General features: G+C 46.7%; 1 protein-coding gene across 1 annotated transcript in view; it reads left to right on the forward strand.

The window, feature by feature from the left end:
* Positions 1–4382: 4382 nt before the first annotated feature.
* The window catches only part of tmc5 (transmembrane channel like 5), a 256340-nt gene continuing 238797 nt past the window's right edge, over positions 4383–21925 (forward strand). The window contains exon 1 of the mRNA XM_078240932.1: positions 4383–4433. The gene's annotated coding sequence lies outside the window, so the exon portion shown is untranslated. The remainder of the gene's footprint in view (positions 4434–21925) is intronic.

Raw genomic sequence — 21925 nt, forward strand, 5'->3', positions numbered from 1 at the left:
TGGAGTCCCCAATCACAAGGCCCAGTCTTTTACAGCCCCTAACCACCTGAGCTTTCTCACTCGGCTCACCCCCAGAGATCTGCTCTCTATGCTCAGTTGATTCCTCCTCAACTGTAGCCTCCAGCACCGAAAACCTATTATGGAGGGGAACCGCCCCAGGGGATTGTCTTCCCGATTGCTTCTTACCCCTCCTCCTGGCATTGACCCAAGCCTCATTTCTAGGAGTTACTATTTCTCTATAACTCCTATCAACTTCCACCTCCGCCTCCCGAATTATGCGGAGTTCCTCTACCTCCCCCTCCAGCTCCTTTACACGCTCCTCCAGAAGCTGCAATCTAATGCACTTCTTACAACTAAAATCTCCTGAAACACTACTGGATTTCCTCACCACATACATCCCACAGGAGATGCAGCATACTGCCTGAACTGCCATCCCTGAAGCCATTACCAGCAAGAAAAAAAGAAAACAAAAAAAAATTGTTCCCATCTTCTCCAAAGTGACCACAAAGAATGTCACTTCATTTATAAAATATCATCTGCAGGTGACGTACAAGCAAGGGAAACAGATGCACATTGCAGACATGATGTAGAAAGCTGTGCTTCCCCTGAAGAGGCTGCAAAAGAATACAACATCTTCCAGATTCAACCTGAAGCTGCAGCTCGATGTGATGTGGAAACCATTAACCCAGCCAAGACATGAAATCCGACAGACTAGCACCTTGCTCAGGTCAAGCAAACTACCCAACAAGATGCAAGTTTACAAGCACTATGATGAAAGGATGGCCTGAGAGTATCTAGGACAATCCTGTGATCACAAGAACATCTTGGGCATACTGAGATGAATTGGCAGCCCAATCTGGCACCTTGTACAATGTAACTAGAGTTGTCATCCCAAAGGAGATGAGAGGAAAGATGCTGATGCGCATCCAAACAAGCCATTAAGGAATTAAAGGGAGCTGATGGCTTTGTGGTATTATCGCTAGACTATTAATCCAGAAACTCAACTAATGTTCTGGGGACTCGGGTTCGAATCCTGCCACGGCAGATGGTGAAATTTGAATTCAATAAAACAAATCTGGAATTCAGAATCTACTGATGACCATGAAACCATTGTCGATTGTCAGAAAAACCCATCTGGTTCACTAATGTCCTTTAGGGAAGGAAATCTGCCATCCTTACCCGGTCTGGCCTACATGTGACTCCAGAGCCACAGCAATGTGGTTGACTCTGAACAGCCCCCCAAGGGCAACCAGGGATGGACAATAAATGCTGGGCAGCCAGCAACGCCCATGTCCCACAAATGAAGAAAAAAATTAAATTGTCTATGAGAAAGATTAAAGAGGGGCTACTCCATTGGCCAAACATGAGCAATGAAATTAAAGATCACATTTGCCAGTACAATGCCTTTAATGAGTAGCTAGCTAAACAAACTAGAGAACCATTAATGATGCATGACATCCTGGACAGACCATGGATGAAGCTGGGAATAAACCATTTCACTTCGGTAGGGACTGATTCTCTTGTCATGGTAGGCTACTATCCTGACGACTGGGAGTTAGACTAGCTGACCTCAGCAACAATGTGAGGAATATTAGGATGCCTGAAAGCGCGCTGTATTCACAATGGCATTGCAGACATTCTGATGAGTGACATTGGCCCTTAGTTCATGAGTGAAGAATTCAGCCAATTCATAAAGGACTGGGAAATTCAGCACTGCACATCATCTCTGCACTATCCCCAGTTGAATGGAAGGGCTAAAGCAGCATTGGAAATCGTCAAAGGGTTCGTCAGGTACTCGAGAAATCTAGCAGAGATATAAACAAGGCAATCCTTGTGCAGAGGAACAGACTGACTGAAGGCATGAAGAGTAGTCCAGACAAAGACTAATGTCACCCCGCATGCAAGCTACTCTTCAAGTAGTGAAAAAGCTACTGAAACCAGAAGTAGCAGCAGGTGTAAAACGGCTCCAAACCTTTGCAAGTCTCCTGGCCCCTTCCTAATGGCACGAACTGAATCACACCCAGGAATGGCGCAAAGCCAATTAGCATATTTAAAATAGCATTTAAATATGCATATCCCATTCAAATCCCTGCGCATGGAGTTCACCGGCCTTTGGGCGCAATGACGGCAAAAATCACGACTGGTCTCCACAAACAGAGACCTGGTGTGATGGTCATACTGGGGAGGTTGGAAACCATTGAAGCTCCCAGCTGGCTGGGGGCATGGCTGGGCAGTATCCATTGGGCAGAGTCCACCTGGTGGTGCCCACCTGACACACTGGCACATTGGCAGTGCCTCCCAGCAGTGGCCACTGGACACAGCCAGAGTGCCAGTTATGTACTGCCAGTGTGCCAGGGCAATGCCAAGGGGATGAGTGGGGCTATGATGAGGGGGTTATGTGGGTGGGGGTGGGTTATGCAGGGGTGGATCCTGTTGGGGGTCATGATGGGGAGGGCATATCGGGGGTCAGGCAGTGGGACCCATTCGGAGGGCCCCGACGCCCTGATGCTGGTGACCCATGTTAAGGGGGAGGTGGGGGAACATTCACCAATGAGAGGGATGCTGATGTCCATGGGGGTGGGAAGGGGTCCCCCATAGCACTGTGAGATCGGGGCACGCTTGCAGAACAGCACTGAGCACTCTGAAGCTGCGCTCACCTGCGTGTTCAGGCCCTCCGGAGCCTTCAACATGTCATTGATGAAGACGAACATCTCGCCAAGGCCATCCCCACACCCCCACTTCTTGCCTTCAAACAACCATGCAACCTCAAACAGACCATTGTCCGCAGCAAACTACCCAGCCTTCAGGAGAACAGTGACCACGACACCACACAACCCTGCCACAGCAACCTCTGCAAGACGTGCCGGATCATCAACACGGATGCCATCATCTCACGTGAGAACACCATCTACCAGGTACATGGTACCTACTCTTGCAACTCAGCCAACGTTGTCTACCTGATACGCTGCAAGAAAGGATGTCCCGAGGCATGGTACATTGGGGAAACCATGCAGACGCTATGACAGCGGATGAATGAACACCGCTCGACAATCACCAGGCAAGACTGTTCTCTTCCTGTGGGGGAGCACTTCAGCAGTCACGGGCATTCAGCCTTGGATCTTCAGGTAAGCATTCTCCAAGGCGGCCTTCACGACACACGACAGCGCAGAGTCACTGAGCAGAAACTGATAGCCAAGTTCCGCACACATGAGGACGGTCTAAACCGGGATGTTGGATTTATGTCACATTATCAGTAACCCCCACAGCTTGACTCCTGGACTTGCACAATTTCACAAGCTGTACTGTCTGGAGACAATACACATCTCTTTAACCTGTGTTGAATGCTCCCTCCACCCACATTGTCTGTGCATTTAAGACCTGGCTGGCTGTAGAGATTTGCATTCTAATCAGTATTCTGTAATTTGATTTCTGTGTCTGTGCCCTGTTTGAGAACAGAGACCACTCCATCTGACGAAGGAGCATTGCTCCGAAAGTTTATGGTATTTGCTACCAAATAAACCTGTTGGACTTTAACCTGGTGTTGTGAGACTTCTTACTGTGCTTACCCCAGTCCAACGCCGGCATCTCCACATCATGGAAAATCCCACCCATAGAGTCATATAGTGCAGAAAAGGCTGTTCGGCCCATCGAGTCTGCACCAATAACTACCACTAAAGTTACACTTGATTTGATTGCATTTCGTTTATTATTGTCACATGTATTAGTATACAGTGAAAAGTATTGTTTCTTGTGTGCTATACAGACAAAGCATACCGTTCATAGAGAAGGAAAGGAGAGGGTGCAGAATGTAATGTTACAGTTATAGCTGATTCCATTTTCCAGCCCTTGTCCCATATCTTTGAATGTTATATTTCCAGTACTCATCTAAGTTTAAGTTTAAAGTTTATTTATTAGTGTCACAAGTAGGCTTACATTAACACTGCGATGAAGTTACGGTGAAAATCCCCGAGTCGCCACACTCTGGCACCTGTTCAGGTTCACTGAGGGAGAATTTAGCATGGCCAATGCACCCTAACCAGCACGTCTTTCAGACTGTGGAAGGAAACCAGAGCACCCGGAGGAAACCCACACAGACACGGGGAGAACGTGCAGACTCCACAGTGACCCAAGCCGGGAATCGAACCCGGGTCCCTGGCGCTGTATATACTATATACAGTTAGTGCAAATGGATTGAATTTTCTGCCTGAAACAATCACTAATTGCTGTTAACTGTGCTTCTCCAGCTCGGTGTGTTATAGGGCAGGGAGATGTTACAGGTGGAGGGGGATGGACTGTGTTCCGGGGGGAGGAGAATCTCCTTCTCAACAACCAGTTACTTCCAAAGTGCCGGAGCTGCTGTGTTAAACTTTAGCGCGATTAGGAGCGAGTGGAAATGGTAACTTCACCCCGGGGAATGGAGATTTACCCGTAAGGTAACAGTGCTCTTTATTTCTCTACTCGACTGAAATCCAGTCAGTTGGTGATGAACAGTTTCACTAGGATTGGGGATTGTACAACGGAATCTTCCCACAGATCTGTGTATCTGCCAGGGGAATAAAAACATTCCTGTAGTTGTTAATCAGCCGATATTCAGATGTTAGTATTTACACCTAAAGTTGTCTACTTGAGCTGAGACTCGCACCAAGATTTGCCTGGAGTCTGTTCAGAGAAAGTTTCTGAATCCGGCCATTCCAAGCAGCTAAGTACAAGCTGAGGTTATTGAAATGTATGTTCGGGGCTGCCTCTGGAGTTGTGTACCTGCAAGGCTCCCCGCCAGAACACACAGCTCTCACAGGAGGCTCACACTGAATGAACTCCATGGTCACATTAATGAACAAATTCACCACGCTTTCCTGAAGCGAGTTGCTGTAAGGTTTGGAGATGCAGGAGGATTGTTCCTGGCCTTAGCTGTTCTTTGCGGGGCGGTTGGAGAATATCCGGCTGTTTACGGTTGGGCTGTTGACTAACATACCAACATACATACAGGGCAGGCCACTCGGCCCCTCCAACCTACCCCTCTATTTAATTAGATCCTGGCTGGTCTCACTGTAGACCCCCCCCCCCCCCCCACCGCCCCCCAATAAGCTCTCGCCCCGTGTTTAACAAGAATCTATCTACCTCTGCCTTAAAAATATTCAGAATCTGCTTCAATTGCCTTTGGAGGAAGGAAGTTCCAAAGTCCAACTGAGAGAATGTATTGTTAGTAAGTTTGCAGATGTCAACTCTGTCAAACTTTGTCAACTCTGTCTTAAATGGGTGGCCCCTTATCAGAAACAGTGACCCGGTTAAACAATAACTCCGGGAGCTCAGTCACTTTAAGGTACTGTTTAGAAATATCGATTTATTCATTCAACACTTTTATAAAGGCATGTGATTGAAACCCTGTAAGGTGGTGATACCACATCAATTGGAATGACTTTTGGAGAGATTCCCCAGGTTAGATATTTGAAGGTAAAGACTGGGGAGCCCAGGGAGAGAGATCGGCTGACTAGCAAGCCCATAACCTCCCGGCTCCCCAACATCGCATTTGGGGGTACCCTAGCGATGCTCTGGGGAATCCCTATTGGAAATTCCCACTTAAGGGTTTACTCAGCAGTTAGTTGTCCAGAAGGGCTAACCTTCCCCTGGAGCAGATGGAGTGGTTCTGGGCTGGGAACCATCCGACAAAGTGATTTCAATTGCCTACTTTGAATGGCTCTGATGTGGAGATGCCGGTGTTGGACTGGGGTGGGCACAGTAAGAAGTCTCACAACACCAGGTTAAAGTCCAACAGGTTTAGTTGGTAGCATGAGCTTGGATGACTCTACCAGTTTTACCCTCATAGCTACTCTGAAAGAGGTAGAAAAAAAAATTCTAATTTCAGAGTAACTATTTGAAAGAGCGAGACTGAGCCCTGCACAGGACACCCCTTACACCCTCCCCCCACACTACCCTGCATGCCAGCTTCGCCCTCTACCCCACTCCCCCTCTCCCTCACCCTGGCCCTGCCTCCCCTCTCCCCCCACAGATGGAGGAGGTGGGGGAAGAGACTGAAGAAGCTGGTTTGTAGCATTGAGGAGCAGCCAAGAATTATCTCTGTATCCAGGATGATCTCAGATTAGGAGCAGTTTAGGGGGGAGGGGGAGGTTTTGACCTGACAGTGCCTTCTGTGTGCAGCCAGGTGTATTTTATTATTTATTTATTTGTTAGTCACAAGGAGGTTTACAGCATGGCTTTGTCAAAGGCAGCTCATGCCCTACGAGCCTGATTGAATTTTTTGAGGATGTGACTAAACACATTGATAAAGGAAGAGCAGTAGATGTAGTTTATATGGACTTCAGCAAGGCATTTGATAAGGTGCCCCATGCAAGGCTTATTGAGAAAGTGAGGGGGCATGGGATCCAAGGGGACATTGCTTTGTGGATCCAGAACTGGCTTGCCCACAGAAGGCAAAGAGTGGTTGTAGATGGGTCATATTCTGCATGGAGGTCGGTCACCAGTGGAGTGCCCCAGGGATCTGTTCTGGGACCCTTACTCTTTGTGGTTTTTATAAATGACCTGGATGAGGAAGTGGAGGGATGGGTTGGTAAGTTTGCTGATGACACAAAGGTTGGAGGTGTTGTGGATAGTGTGGAGGGATGTCAGAAGTTGCAGCGAGACATTGATAGGATGCAAGACTGGGCGGAGAAGTGGCAGATGGAGTTCAACCCAGATAAGTGTGAGGTGGTTCATTTTGGCAGGTCAAATAGGATGGTGGGGTATAATATTAATGGTAGGACTCTTGGCAGAGTGGAAGATCAGAAGGATCTTGGGGTCCGAGTTCATAGAACGCTCAAAGCAGCTGTGCAGGTTGAGGCTGTGGTTAAGAAGGCGTATGATGTACTGGCCTTCATCAATCGAGGAATTGAGTTTAGGAGTCGTGGGATAATGTTGCAGCTATAAAAGACCCTGGTCAGACCACACTTGGAGTACTGTGCTCAGTTCTGGTCGCCTCATTACAGGAAGGATGTGGAAGCCATAGAAAAGGTGCAGAGGAGATTTACAAGGATGTTACCTGGGTTGGGAAGCATGCCTTATGAGGATAGGTTGAGTGAGCTCGGCCTTTTCTCCTTGGAGAGACGAAGGATGAGGGGTGACCTGATAGAGGTGTATAAGATGTTGAGAGGTATTGATCAAGTGGATAGTCAGAGGCTTTTTCCCAGGGCTGAAATGGTTGCCACAAGAGGGCACAGGTTTAAGGTGCTGGGGAGTAGGTACAGAGCAGATAGAGTCAGAGAGGTTTACAGCATGGAAACAGGCCCTTCGGCCCAACTTGTCCATGCCGCCCTTTTGTTTTAAAACCCCTAAACTAATCCCAATTGCCCGCATTTGGCCCATATCCCTCTATACCCATCTTACCCATGTAACTATCCAAATTCCTTTTAAAAGACAGACACTCCCCACCCTCTGTGAAAAAATTGACCCTCTGGACACTTTTGTATCTCTCCCCTCTCACCTTAAACCTATGCCCTCTAGTTTTAGACTCCCCTACCTTTGGGAAAAGATATTGACTATCTAGTTGATCTGTGCCCCTCATTATTTTTTAGACCTCTATAAAATCACCCCTCAGCCTCCTATGCTCCAAAGAAAAAAGTCCCAGTCTATCCAGCCTCTCCTTATAACTCAATCCATCAAGTCCCGGTAGCATCCTAGTAAATCTTTTCTGCACTCTTTCTAGTTTAATAATATCCTTTCTATAATAGGGTGACCAGAATTGCACACAGTATTCCAAGTGTGGCCTTACCAAAATCTTGTACAACTTTAACAAAACGTCCCAACTCCTGTATTCAATGTTCTGACCGATGAAACCAAGCATGCCGAATGCCTTCTTCACCACTCTGTCCACCTGTGACTCCACTTTCAAGGAGCTATGAACATGTACCCCTAGATCTCTTTGTTCTGTAACTCTCCCTCATGCCCTACCATTAACTAAGTCCTGCCCTGGTTCAATCTACCAAAATGCATCACCTCACATTTGTCTAAATTAAACTCCATCTGCCATTCGTCAGCGCACTGGCCCAATTAGAACAAAGAACAATACAGCACAGGGACAGGCCCTTCGGCCCTCCAAGCCCGCGCCGCTCCCTGGTCCAAGCTAGACCATTCTTTTGTATCCCTCCATTCCCACTATCTAGATAAGTCTTAAACATTCCCAGTGTGTCCGCCTCCACCACCTTGCCCAGCAGCGCATTCCAGGCCCCCACCACCCTCTGTGTAAAATCTGTCCTTCTGATATCTGTGTTAAACCTCCCCCCCTTCACCTTGAACCTATGACCCCTCGTGAACATCACCACCGATCTGGGAAAAAGCTTCCCACCGTTCACCCTATCTATGCCTTTCATAATTTTATACACCCCTATTAGGTCACCCCTCATCCTCCGTCTTTCCAGTGAGAACAACCCCAGTTTACCCAATCGCTCCTCATAACTAAGCCCCTCCATACCCGGCAACATCCTGGTAAACCTCCTCTGCACTCTCTCTAAAGCCTCCACGTCCTTCCGGTACTGTGGCGACCGATCCCGTTGCAATTGGAGATAACTTTCTTCACTGTCTACTATGCCTCCAATCTTAGTGTCATCTGCAAACTTACTAACCATGCCTCCTATATTCTCATCCAAATCATTAATATCAATGACAAATAACAGTGGACCCAGCACTGATCCCTGATGATCAGTGCTGGTCATTGATCACCGCTGGTCACAGGCCTCCAGTTTGAAAAACAACCCTCGACAACCACCCTAACAGAAGCCAATTTTGTATCCATTTACATACCTCACCCTGGATCCCATGAGATTTAACCTTATGCAACAACCTACCATGCGGTACCTTGTCAAAGACCTTGCTAAAGTCCATGTAGACAACATCAACTGCACTGCCCTCATCTACTTTCTTGGTTACCCCTTCAAAAAACTCAATCAAATTTGAGAGACATGATTTTCCACTCACAAAGCCCGGCCTTGGGCGACTGCCTGTGTGGAGTTTGTACGTTCTCACCATGTCTGTATGGGTTTCCTCCCACAGTCCAAAGACGTGCAAATTAGATTGATTGGCCATGCTAAATTGCCCCTTAGTGTCAGGGGATTAGCAGTATAAAGACATGGGGTTATTTGGGACAAGGCTTGGGCTGTTGTCAGTGCAGTCTTGATGGGCCGAATGGCCTCCTTCTGCACTGTAAGGATTCTATGATTGTGTGTTTTTGGCAATACAAAACATTGAAACCAATTGGCCTACTGAAAGTTGCTTTGACAGTGCGGAGATGAAGTAGTTTTAGTATTACTGGCTAAGGGAGGAATGTTGCTCAGGACAAGAACTCTTCCAATCGCGACTGAAGCACCAGAACAGGCTAAGGATGGTGCCCTGGCGATGTAGCACCATCTCAAGACTGCACTGGAATGTCAGCCTAGGTTATGTGCTCAAGTACAAAATCTAATTGGATTAAATAAATCTAATAGGAGCAGGTTTGAGGGCAAAATCATTGCAATTTTAAAAATTTATTTGACATGAGCATTGCTGGTTAGCCAGCATTTATTGCCCATCCCTAGTTGCCCTTGGAGGGCAGTTGAGAGTCAACCACATTGCTGTGGCTCTGGAGTTACATGTAGGCCAGATCAGGTAAGGACGGCATATTTCGATGTCAGGGGTAAGTTTTTCACTCAGAGGGTGGTGGGTGCGTGGAATAGGCTGCCAGCAACGGTGGTGGAGGCAGATTCGATAGGGTCTTTTAAGAGACTTTTAGATAAGTACATGGAACTTAGTAAGATAGAGGGTTATAGGTAAGCCGAGTAATCGCTAAGGTAGGGACATGTTCGGCACAACTTTGTGGGCTGAAGGGCCTGTATTGTGCTGTAGTTTTTCTATGTTTCTATGTTTCTCTGTTTCTATTAACACTGCAATGAAGTTACTGTGAAAATCTCCTAGTCACCACACTCCGGCGCCTGGCCGGGTACATGGAGGGAGAATTTAGCACGGCCAATGCATCTAACCAGCACGTCTTTCAGACTGTGGGAAGAAACCAGAGCACCCGGAGGAAACCCACGCAGACACGGGGAGCATGTGCAGACTCCACACAGACAGTGACCCAAGCCGGGAATCGACCCCGGGTCCCTGGCGCTGTGAGGCAGCAGTGCTAACCACTGTGTCTGGTGGCAGTTCTGGTGAAGAATGGACAAATCAACTATCCATAGAACATAGAACATAGAAAGAATACAGCACAAACAGGCCCTTCGGCCCACAAGTTGCGCCGGTCATGTCCCTACCTACCGAGGCTTATATATAGACTTACCTATAACCCTCAATCCTATTCAGTCCCATGTACTCATCCAGAAGTCTCTTAAAAGACCCGATCGTGTTTGCCTCCACCACCACTGACGGCAGCCGATTCCACTCTCCCACCACCCTCTGAGTGAAAAACTTACCCCTGACATCTCCTCTGTACCTACTCCCCAGCACCTTAAACCTGTGTCCTCTCGTAGCAGCCATTTCAGCCCTGGGAAAAAGCCTCCCGAGAATCCACCCGATCTACACCTCTCAACATCTTGTACACCTCTATCAGGTCACCTCTCATCCTTCGTCTCTCCAAGGAGAAAAGACCGAGCTCCCTCAGCCTATCCTCATAAGGCATGCCAACCAATCCAGGCAACATCCTTGTAAATCTTCTCTGCACCCTTTCAATCATTTCCACATCCCTCCTGTAATGAGGTGACCAGAACTGAGCACAGTACTCCAAGTGGGGTCTGACAAGGGTCTTACATAGCAGCATCTTATCTCCTGACTCCTAAACTCAATCCCTCGATTGATGAAGGCCAGCACACCATACGCCTTCTTAACCACCTCCTCTACCTGCGAGGCCGATTTAAGGGTCCTATGGACCCGGACCCCAAGGTCCTTCTGATCCTCTACACTGTTAAGAGTCTTACCCTTGATATTATACTCCTTCATCCTATTTGACCTGCCAAAATGGACCACTACACATTTATCCGGGTTGAAGTCCATCTGCCACTTCTCCATCCAGTCTTACATCCTATCTATGTCACGCTGCAGCTTCTGACATCCCTCCAACCTATCCACAACACCACCAACCTTCGTTTCGTCGGCAAACTTACCAACCCATCCCTCCACTTCCTCATCCAGGTCATTTATGAAAATGACAAACAGCAAGGGTCCCAGAACAGATCCCTGGGGCACTCCACTGGTGACCGACCTCCATTCAGAAAAAGACCCGTCTACAACCACTCTCTGCCTTCTGCAGGCAAGCCAGTTCTGAATCCCATGGATTCCCCTTGGATCCCATGCCCTCTCACTTTCTCGAGAAGTCTTGCATGGGGGACCTTATCGAACGCTTTGCTGAAGTCCATGTAAACCACATCTACCGCTTTTCCTTCGTCAATGTATTCAGTCACATTTTCAAAGAACTCCACCAGGCTCGTAAGGCACGATTTGCCTTTGACAAAGCCGCGCTGACTACTTTTGAGCATACTAAACTTCTCTAAATGTTCATAAATCCTGTCCCTCAGGATCTTCTCCATCAACTTACCAACCACTGAGGTTAGACTCACCGGTCGGTAATTTCCTGGGCTATCCCTATTCCCTGTCTTGAATATAGGAACCACATCTGCAATCCTCCAATCCTCCGGAACCTCTCCCGTCTCCATCGATGACGCAAAGATCATCGCCAGAGGCTCTGCAATCTCTTCCCTCGCCTCCCACAGTAACCTGGGGTACATCCCATCCGGTCCCGGCGACTTATCTGTCTTGATGCTATTCAAAATTTCCAACACATCCTCTTTCTTAATGTCCACATACTCAATCTTTTCAGTCCGCCTCAATCCTGTAGTACAACCACCCAGGTCTTTTTCCACCGTGAATACCGAGGTAAAATATTCATTAAGCACCTCTGCTATTTCTTCCGGTTCTGTACAGACTTTCTCACCTTCACCTTTTATAGGTCCTATTCCTTCACATCTCATCCTTTTACTCTTCACATATTTATAGAACGCCTTAGGGTTCTCCTTAATCTTACCTTTCAAGGCCTTCTCGTGACCCCTTCTGGCTCTCCTAATTTCTTTCTTAAGTCCCTTCCTACAAGCCGTATACTCATCTAGATCCCTATCATCGCCTAGCTCTCTGAACCTTTTGTACGCTTTCCTTTTTTTTCTCACTAGGTTCAGCGCAGCTTTCGTGCACCACGGTTCCCGTAACCTACCAACACCTCCCTGTCTCATCGGAATGTTGTCATGCAGAACTCCAGACAAACATTCCTTGAAAATCTGCCACCTTACTTCAGTACTTTTCCTCGAGAATGCCTCCTTCCAATTTACACCTCTAATCTCCTGCCTGATGGATTCATATTTCCCCTTACTCCAGATAAACACTTTCCTAGCTTGCCTGATCCTATCTCTTTCCAATGCTAGCGTAAAGGAGATAGAGTTATGATCACTTTCCCCAAGATGCTCCCCCACTGAGAGATCCGACACCTGTCCAAGCTCATTAGCCAGTACCAGATCGAGTACAGCCTCTCCTCTTGTAGGCTTATCCACGTGCTGTGTCAGGAAACCCTCCTGAACACACCTAACAAACTCCTCCCCATCCAAATTCCTTACCCTAGGGATATTCCAATCGATGTTTGGGAAATTAAAGTCTCCCATCACGGCAACCCTGTTATTCCTGTGTGGCTTTTGCTACCAAATAAACCTGTTGGACTTTAACCTGGTGTTGTTAAACTTCTTACTCTATTCCTACATCTCCCCAGGATCTGTTTCTCTATCTGCTCCTCAACATCCCTGTTACTATTGGGCGGCCTGTAGAAAACACCCAGCGAAGTTATCGACCCCTTCCCGCTCCGGACTTCCTCCCACAGAGACTCCATAGACAATCCCTCCACGGCTTCCACCTTCTCTACAGCTGTGACACTATCCCTGATCAGCAGTGCCACTCCCCCCCCCTCTTTTGCCTCCCTCTCTGTCCTTTCTGAAACATCTGAAACCCGGTACCTGAAGTATCCAGTCCTGTCGCTGTCCCCAAGTCTCCGTAATGGCCACCACATCACACTTCCAAGCATCGATCCACACTCTAAGCTCATCCACTTTATTCACTACACTCCTGGCGTTAAAATAGACACATCTCAAACCTTTGATCTGAGCTCTCCCCTTCTCCATCACCCGTCTATTCTCCCTCTTACACTGTCTACAATCCTTCTCTATTTGCGGGCTAACCTCCTCGCTCTCAGTCACCTCATCACGATTCCCTCCCCCCATTACAAGTGTTCAAGTCTCCATTCCTTTGACTTAAGAGCTGCACCAGAGGACCAACCAAAGTGAGGGAAGGTGATGGTTTTATTGGAGACAGCTGCATCAAAGGTGGAGATGAGAATGTGATTAAGCAGATTGATAACTGCACAAACGATGTGGTGAATCACGGGACAAATTGCAATCATAATTTGAAAGTTATGATGTAAATGATTTGAGAGAGAGATTTTTCCCCAGGAGAGACGCAACAGGAAGTAGAGTTGGGAGGGAGAAAGGGGAATTCGGTGGTGGGTAATAATAAGGAAGTAATCCGAGAAGGCTTTATGATTGGCATGATAGGATTAGAAATGATCTGTAACATTGCTTATGGTGATTCACTATTCTATGATGACAGAAGGATTATGGTATCCAATCTGTAATTTATTACACAGTTAATGTCCTAAAATGTGACTCAAGGAAATAAAAAAATGTCTGTCATTCCTCGCACGTCTCTCATTCTTTCCTGCTCTCTAATTGCTGTCATTTTTATTTGTCTTCCATTGTTTTGCCTTTGCTTTCTTTTCTGCTCTCTGTCTCTCTCCAACTTTATTTCATACACCAGTCGCTGAAGGTAAGCATGCAAGTGTAGCAAGCAGTAAAAATGACAAATGGTATGTTGGCCTTCATAGAGAGGTGATTCGAGTACAGGAGCAGGAATGTCTAGATGCGATTATACAGGGCCTTGGCGAGGCCACAACTGGAACGTTGTGAGCAGTTTTGGTGTCCTTATCTGAGGAAGGATGGTCTTGCTATAGAGGGAGTACAGCGAAGGTTTACCAGACTGATTCTTGGGATGACAGGACTAACGTATGAGGAGAGATTGAGCCAGTTAGAATGGAGTTTAGAAGAATGAGGGCGATCTAATTCTAACAGGACTAAAAAAAAAATTAAAAGTGACACCACAGGAGGGCTGTGATTTGACTGGCTGATACGTTGATCACGTTGTCTACCTGATACGCTGCAAGAAAGGATGTCCCGAGGCATGGTACATTGGGGAGACCATGCAGACGCTGCGACAACGGATGAATGAACACCGCTCGACAATCACCAGGCAAGACTGTTCTCTTCCTGTTGGGGAGCACTTCAGCGGTCACGGGCATTCGGCCTCTGATATTCGGGTAAGCGTTCTCCAAGGCGGCCTTCGCGACACACGACAGCGCAGAGTCGCGGAGCAGAAACTGATAGCCAGGTTCCGCACACACAAGGACGGCCTCAACCGGGATATTGGGTTTATGTCACACTATTTCACATAAATATTTCTGCTTTTTTCCTCCTGAGTCTTTATCATGCGATCCTAGAATCAGAATTTATGTCACACTATTTGTAACTCCCACAGTTGCGTGGACCTGCAGAGTTTCACTGGCTGTCTTGTCTGGAGACAATACACATCTTTTTAGCCTGTCTTGATGCTCTCTCCACTCCCATTGTTTTGTTTCTTAAAGACTGGATTAGTTGTAAGTATTCGCATTCCAACCATTATTCATGTAAATTGAGTCTGTGTCTTATAAGTTCTGTTTGTGAACAGAATTCCCACTCACCTGAAGAAGGGGCTCAGAGCCTCGAAAGCTTGTGTGGCTTTTGCTACCAAATAAACCTGTTGGACTTTAACCTGGTGTTGTTAAACTTCTTACTGTCTCCACAATTTGACTGGCTAACAGGGAGCTGTACTAAATTTGAAACCCCATTTAAATTACTGGTTAGAAATTGCGTTGAGACTGAGGTAATGAGGAGATATATAACTTTTTAAAAAATTAAAACCCAAATTAAAAACTAATTAAATAAAATAGAGATGGAGGGTCAGGTGATGTGTTGTTCCTGCATGATGTGGGAGCTGGTGGACCCCATTGTGGTTTACAGGGAGCATGTCTGCAGTAAGTGTTGGTTGCTCGAGGAACTCTGGCTCAGAGTGGATGAGCTGGATTCTGAGCTTCGGACACTGCCACACATCAGGGAGGGGGAGAGTTACCTGGACACTGCGTTCCAGGAGGCAGTCGTCACACCCCTTAGATTAAATACCTTGAATTTGGCCAGTGGTCAGGGATAGGAGGGTGTCGCTGCGAGTGAGGCAGGTAGAGGTATCCAGGAGGTAGGGTTGCAGGAGCCTCAGTCCCTGAATTTGTCCAACAGGTTCGGGATTCTTGCTCCCTGTGTGGATGGGAACGGGTACTGCAGGGAGGATGAGCAAACTGACCACGGCTCTGTGGTACAGGGAGCCGTTCAAGTGAGGGGGAGAAAAAAGAAATGTAGTCTTAATTGGGGACAGTGTAGTTAGGGACATTGACACTGCTCTCTGTGACCAGGATCGAGAATCCCGAAGGTTGTGTTGCCTGCCTGGTGCTCGGGTTCAGGTTATCTCATCTGGGCTGCAGAGGATCTTGGAGCGGGAGGGTAAAGACCCAGTTGTCGTGGTCCACGTAGGTACCAATGATATGGGTAGAACAGGAACAAAGGTTCGGCTAAGGAAGTATGAACAGCTAGGAGCTAAATTAAAAAGCAGAACCAAAAAGGTAATGATCTCTGGATTACTACCTGAACCACGAGCTAATTGGCACAGGGTCAATACGATTAAGGAGGTAAATGTGTGGCTCAAAGATTGGTGTGGGCAGAATGGGTTTGAATTCATGGGACATTGGCACCAGTATTGGGGAAGAGGGGAGCTGTTCCGATGGAACGGTCTTCATCTGAATCGTGCTGGAACCAGAGTCCTGGTGAATCGTATAACTCAGGCTGTAGATAGGGCTTTAAACCAAATAGTGGGAGAGAGGGTTCAGTTGTATGAAGAATTAGAAAATCAAAGTTAAAGGAGAGGGTAGAAATGCAGGTTAATGGAGCTGAGGGCTCAGGAGAGGTTAGTAAAGTTCCCAGACCACGTAATAGAACAGAGAGTATAGAAGGTGGAAGGAATCTAACCTCAGGCAGAGCAAAAAAGGTGACAAGTATGAGAAGGGAGGTGGTCAATGCAGGACTGAGGGTATTGTACCTAAATGCGTGCTGTATATGGAACAAGGTAAATTGTTCATTGAAATTGGCCGGTACGATGTTGTGGGCGTCACAGAGACGTGGCCGCAAGGGGATCAGGGCTGGCATCTAAATATCCAAGAATATGTGTCCTATCGGAAGGACAGGCAAATGGACAAAGGGGGCGGGGTTGCATTGCTAGTAAGGAATGAAATTAAATCGATAGCAAGAAGTGATATGGGATCAGAAGGCATAGAATCTCTGTGGGCAGAGTTGAGGAATCGCAAAGGTAAAAAGACCCTGATGGGAGTTATGTACCGGCCCCCTAGCAGGAGTCAGGATGTGGGGCAGAAAATAAATCAGGAGATAGAAAAGGCAATATTACCATAACCATGGGGGACTTCCATATGCAGGTGGACTGGGAAAATCAGGTAGGTAGTGGATCCCAAGAAAAAAAATTTGTGGAATGTCTAAGAGATGGTTTTTTTGGAGCAGCTTGTGACAGAGACTACTAGGGAACAGGCAACTCTGGATCTGGTGATGTGTAATGACAGTAAGAAGTCTCACAACACCAGGTTAAAGTCCAACAGGTTTATTTGGTAGCAAATACCATAAGCTTTCGGAGCGCTGCTCCACTCCATCTTTTCCACTCCATCTGACGAAGGAGCAGCGCTCCGAAAGCTTATGGTATTTGCTACCAAATAAACCTGTTGGACTTTAACCTGGTGTTGTGAGACTTCTTACTGTGTTCACCCCAGTCCAACGCCGGCATCTCCACATGATGTGTAATGAGGCAGACTTGATTAGGGAACTTAAGATGAAGGAACCCTGAGAGAGCAGTGATCACAATATGATAGAATTTACCCTGCAGTTTGAGAGGGAGATGCTGGAATCAGATGTAACGATATTACAATTAAATAAAGGTAACTACAAAGACATGAGGGAGGAGCTGGCCAGAGTTGATTGGAAAGGGAGCCTGGCAGGGGAGACAGTGAAACAGCAATGGCAGGAGTTTTTGAGAGTTATTTGGGAGGTACAACAGAAACTCATCCCAAGGAGGAGGAAACATGCTAAGGGGAGGACGAGGCATCCATGGCTGAGGGAAGTCAAGGACAGCATAAAAGCGAAAGAAAAAGCAGACAAAGTGGCGAGGATTAGTGGGAAGCCAGAGGATTGGGAAGCCTTTAAAAGCAAGCAGAGAACAACTAAAAAAGCAATAGGGGGGAGAAGATGAAATATGAGTGTAAGCTAGCTAGTAATATAAAAGAAGATAGGAAGAGTTTTTTCCATATATAAAAGGTAAGGGAGAGGCAAAAATAGCCATTGAACCACTGGAAAATGAGGCTGGAGAAGTAATAATAGAAAACAAAGCAATGGCAGAGGAACTGAATAGTTACTTTGCATCAGTCTTCACGGTGGAAGACACCAGTGGGATACCGGAGCTCCAGGAGAGTCAGGGGGCACAGGTGAGTGCAGTGGCCATCACTAAGGAGAAGGTTCTGGGGAAACTGAAAGGTCTGAAGGTGAATAAATCACCTGGACCGGATGGACTACACCCCAGGGTTCTAAAAGAGATAGCTGAGGAAATTGTGGAGGCATTGATGGTGATCTTTCAGGAATCAATGGAGACAGGGAGGGTACCAGAGGATTGGAAAATAGCTAATGTAACACCGCTATTTAAGAAGGGAGGGAGGCAGCGGACGGGAAATTATATGCCGGTTAGCCTGACTTCGGTCATTGGCAAGATTTTAGAGTCCATTATTAAAGATGAGATCGCAGAGTACTTGGAAGTGCATGATAAAGTAGGACTGAGTCAGCACGGCTTTGTCAAGGGGAGGTCATGTCTGACAAATCTGTAAGAGTTCTTTGAGGAGGTAACAAGGAAGTTAGATAAACGATTAGATAAAGATAGTGGACGTGATTTATTTAGATTTCCAGAAGGCCTTTGACAAGGTGCCACATAGGAGACTGTTAAATAAGTTAAGTGCCCGTGGTGTTAAGGGTAAGATCCTGTCATCGATAGAGGATTGGTTGACCTGCAGAAGGCAGAGAGTGGAGATAAAGGGGTCTTTCTCAGGATGGCAGCCGGTGACTAGTGGTGTGCCTCAGGGGTCAGTGCTGGGACCACAACTTTTCACAATATACATTAACGATTTGGAGGAAGGAACTGAAGGCACTGTTGCTAAGTTTGCAGATGATACAAAGATATGTAGAGGGACAGGTAGTATTAAGGAAGCAGGGGGCTGCAGAAGGACTTGGACAGGTTAGGAGAGTGGGCAAAGATGTGGCAGATGGAATACAATGTGGAAAAGTGTGAGGTATTGCACTTTGGAAGGAGGAATAGAGGCAATGACTATTTTCTAAATGGGGAAAATGCTCAGGAAATCAGAAACGCAAAGGAACTTGGGAGTCATTGTTCAAGATTCTCTAAAGGTTAACGTGCAGGTTCAGTCAGCAGTTAGGAAGGCAAATGCAATGTTAGCGTTCATGTCAAGAGGGCTAGAATACAAGAGCAGGGATAGAACATAGAACAGAGAACAGTACAGCACAGAACAGGCCCTTCAGCCCACGATGTTGAGCCGAGCTTTATCTGAAACTAAGATCAAGCTATCCCACTCCCTATCATCCTGGTGTGCTCCATGTGCCTATCCAATAACCGTTTAAATGTTCCTAAAGTGTCTGACTCCACTATCACTGCAGGCAGTCCATTCCACACCCCAACCACTCTCTGAGTAAAGAAGCTACCTCGGACATCCTTCCCATATCTCCCACCATGAACCCTATAGTTATGCCCCCTTGTAATAGCTCCATCCACCCGAGGAAATAGTCTTTGAACGTTCACTCTATCTATCCCCTTCATCATTTTATAAACCTCTATTAAGTCTCCCCTCAACCTCCTCTGCTCCAGAGAGAACAGCCCTAGCTCTCTCAACCTTTCCTCATATGACCTACCCTCCAAACCAGGCAGCATCCTGGTAAATCTCCTTTGCACTCTTTCCAGTGCTTCCACATCCTTCTTATAGTGAGGTGGCCAGAACTGCACACAATATTCCAAATGTGGTCTCACCAAGGTCCTGTACAGTTGCAGCATAACCCCACGGCTCTTAAACCCCAACCCCCTGTTAATAAAAGCTAACACACTGTAGCCCTTCTTCACAGCTCTATCCACTTGAGTGGCAACCTTCAGAGATCTGTGGATATGGACCCCAAGATCTCTCTGTTCCTCCACAGTCTTCAGAACCCTACCTTTGACCCTGTAATCCACATTTACATTTTTGGATGTATAATGATGAGACAGATTACAGGAATGAGATAGAGAATCTGGTGAACTGGTGCGGCAACAATAATCTCTCCCTCAATGTCAAAAAAATGAAGGAGATTGTCATCAACACTAGGAACGTGCCCCTGTCTACATCAACGGGGATGAAGTAGAAAAGGTCAAGAGCTTCAAGTTTTTGGGTGTCCAGATCATCAACAGCCTGTCCTGGTCCCCCCCATGCCAACACTATAGTTAAGAAAGCCCACCAACGCCTCTACTTTCTCAGAAGACGAAGGAAATTTGGCATGTCAGCTACGACTCTCAACAACTTTTACAGATGCACCATGGAAAGCATTCTTTCCGTATCACAGCTTGTTATGGTTCCTGCTCTGCCCAAGACCGCAAGGAACTACAAAAGATCGTGAAGTTAGCCCAATCCATCACGCAAACCAGCCTCCCATCCATTGACTCTGTCTACACTTTCCACTGCCTCAGCAAAGCAGCCAGCACAATTAAAGACCCCACACACCCCGGACATTCTCTCTTCCACCTTCTTCCTTCGGAAAAAGATACAAAGTCTGAGGTCACATACCAACCGACTCAAGAACAGCTTTTTCCCTGATGCTGTCAGACTTTTGAATGGACTTATCTTGCATTAAGTTGATCTTTCTCTACAACCCAGCTGTGACTGTAACACTACATTCCGCACTCTCTCGTTTCAATGTAATGCAATGTTAGCATTCATATCGAGAGGGCTGGAATACAAGAGCAGGGGTGTACTTCTGAGGCTGTATAAGGCATGGTCAGACCCCATTTGGAGTATTGTGAGCAGTTTTGGGCCCTATATCTAAGGAAGGATATGCTGGCCTTGGAAAGGTTCTGGAGGAGGTTCACAAGAATGATCCCTGGAATGAAGAGCTTGTCGTTTGAGGAACAGTTGAAGACTCTGGGTCTGTTCTCATTGGAGTTTAGAAGGATGAGGCGGGATCTTATTGAAACTTACAGGATACTGCGAGGCGTGGATAGAGTGGACATGGAGAGGATGTTTCCACTAATTGGAAAAACTAGAACCAGAGGGCACAACCTCAGGCTAAAGGGACAATCCTTTAAAACAGAGAAAGGAGGAATTTTTTCAGCCAGAGAGTGATGAATCTGTGGAACTCTTTGCCGCAGAAGGCTATGCGGGCCAGGTCATTGAGTGTCTTTAAGACAGAGATAGATAGGTTCTTGACTAATAAGGGGATCAGGGGTACGGGGAAAAAGCAGGAGAATGGGGATGAGAAAAATATCAGCCATGATTGAATGGTGGAGCAGACTCGATGGGCCGAGTGGCCGAATTCTGCTCCTATGTCTTATGGTCTTATGGGCTATACAGGGTAGATGCAGGAAGGATGTTCCCAATGATGGGGGCATCCAGAACCAGGGGCCACAGTCTGAGGATACAGGGTGGACCGTTTTGGACGGAGATGAGGAGAAATTTCTTCACCCAGAGAGTGTCAGCCTGTGGTATTCGCTACCACAGAAAGCAGTTCAGCCCAAAACATTGAATGTTTTCAAGAAGATCCAGCACTTGAGGTGAAGGGGATCAAAAGATATGGAGGGGAAGGCAGGATCAGGCTATTGAGTTGGATGTTAAGCCATGATCATAATGAATGGCTGAGCAGGCTCGAAGTGCTAAATAGCCGACTCCTGTTCCTATTTTCTATGTTTATTTCCTCCTTTTTCTTATCTCTCTCTCTTGTGTGCTTTCACCCTTTCTCTCACTTTTTATAAAAACCTCTTTTTCCTTCTTTCCCTACATTTGTCTGTAGGTCTCACAATCTCTTTTCAGTAACTCTCACAACAACTCTTTATCAGTTATCTGGGAAAGGAAACCATCGATATTAAATAGCGACAGGTTTGTTGAATTAACACAACCTAACCTGATTTAAAGTTTATTTATTAGTATCACAAGTAGGCTTACATTAACACTGCAATGAAGTTACTGTGAAAATCCCCTAGTCGCCACAGTCCGGTGCCTGTTCAGGTACACTGAGGGAGAATTTAGCATGGCCAATGCACCCTAACCAGCACGTCTTTCAGACTGTGGGAGGAAACTGGGGCACCCGGAGGAAACCCACGGAGTCACGGAGAGAACGTGCAGACTCCACACAGACAGTGATCCAATCCGGGAATCGAACCCGGGTCCTTGGTGCTCTGAGGCAGCAGTGCTAGCCACTGTGCCACCCCATTTTTCCACACTGGTTGTAGTTGATAGTAGCAGTGGGAATCCAGTCAGTTAGATATCATCTAATCACCACCATCGCCTGTAATCTTTTTAAGAAATAAAACTGCATTTCAATCAGACAGGATTAGAATCTTGTTCTCAGCAGAGAAGGACTTCTGAACGTGAGACCAGAAAAAATAT

This window comes from Mustelus asterias, chromosome 23 (genome assembly GCF_964213995.1).
Source record: "Mustelus asterias chromosome 23, sMusAst1.hap1.1, whole genome shotgun sequence".
In the NCBI taxonomy this organism is placed as follows: Eukaryota; Metazoa; Chordata; class Chondrichthyes; order Carcharhiniformes; family Triakidae; genus Mustelus; species Mustelus asterias.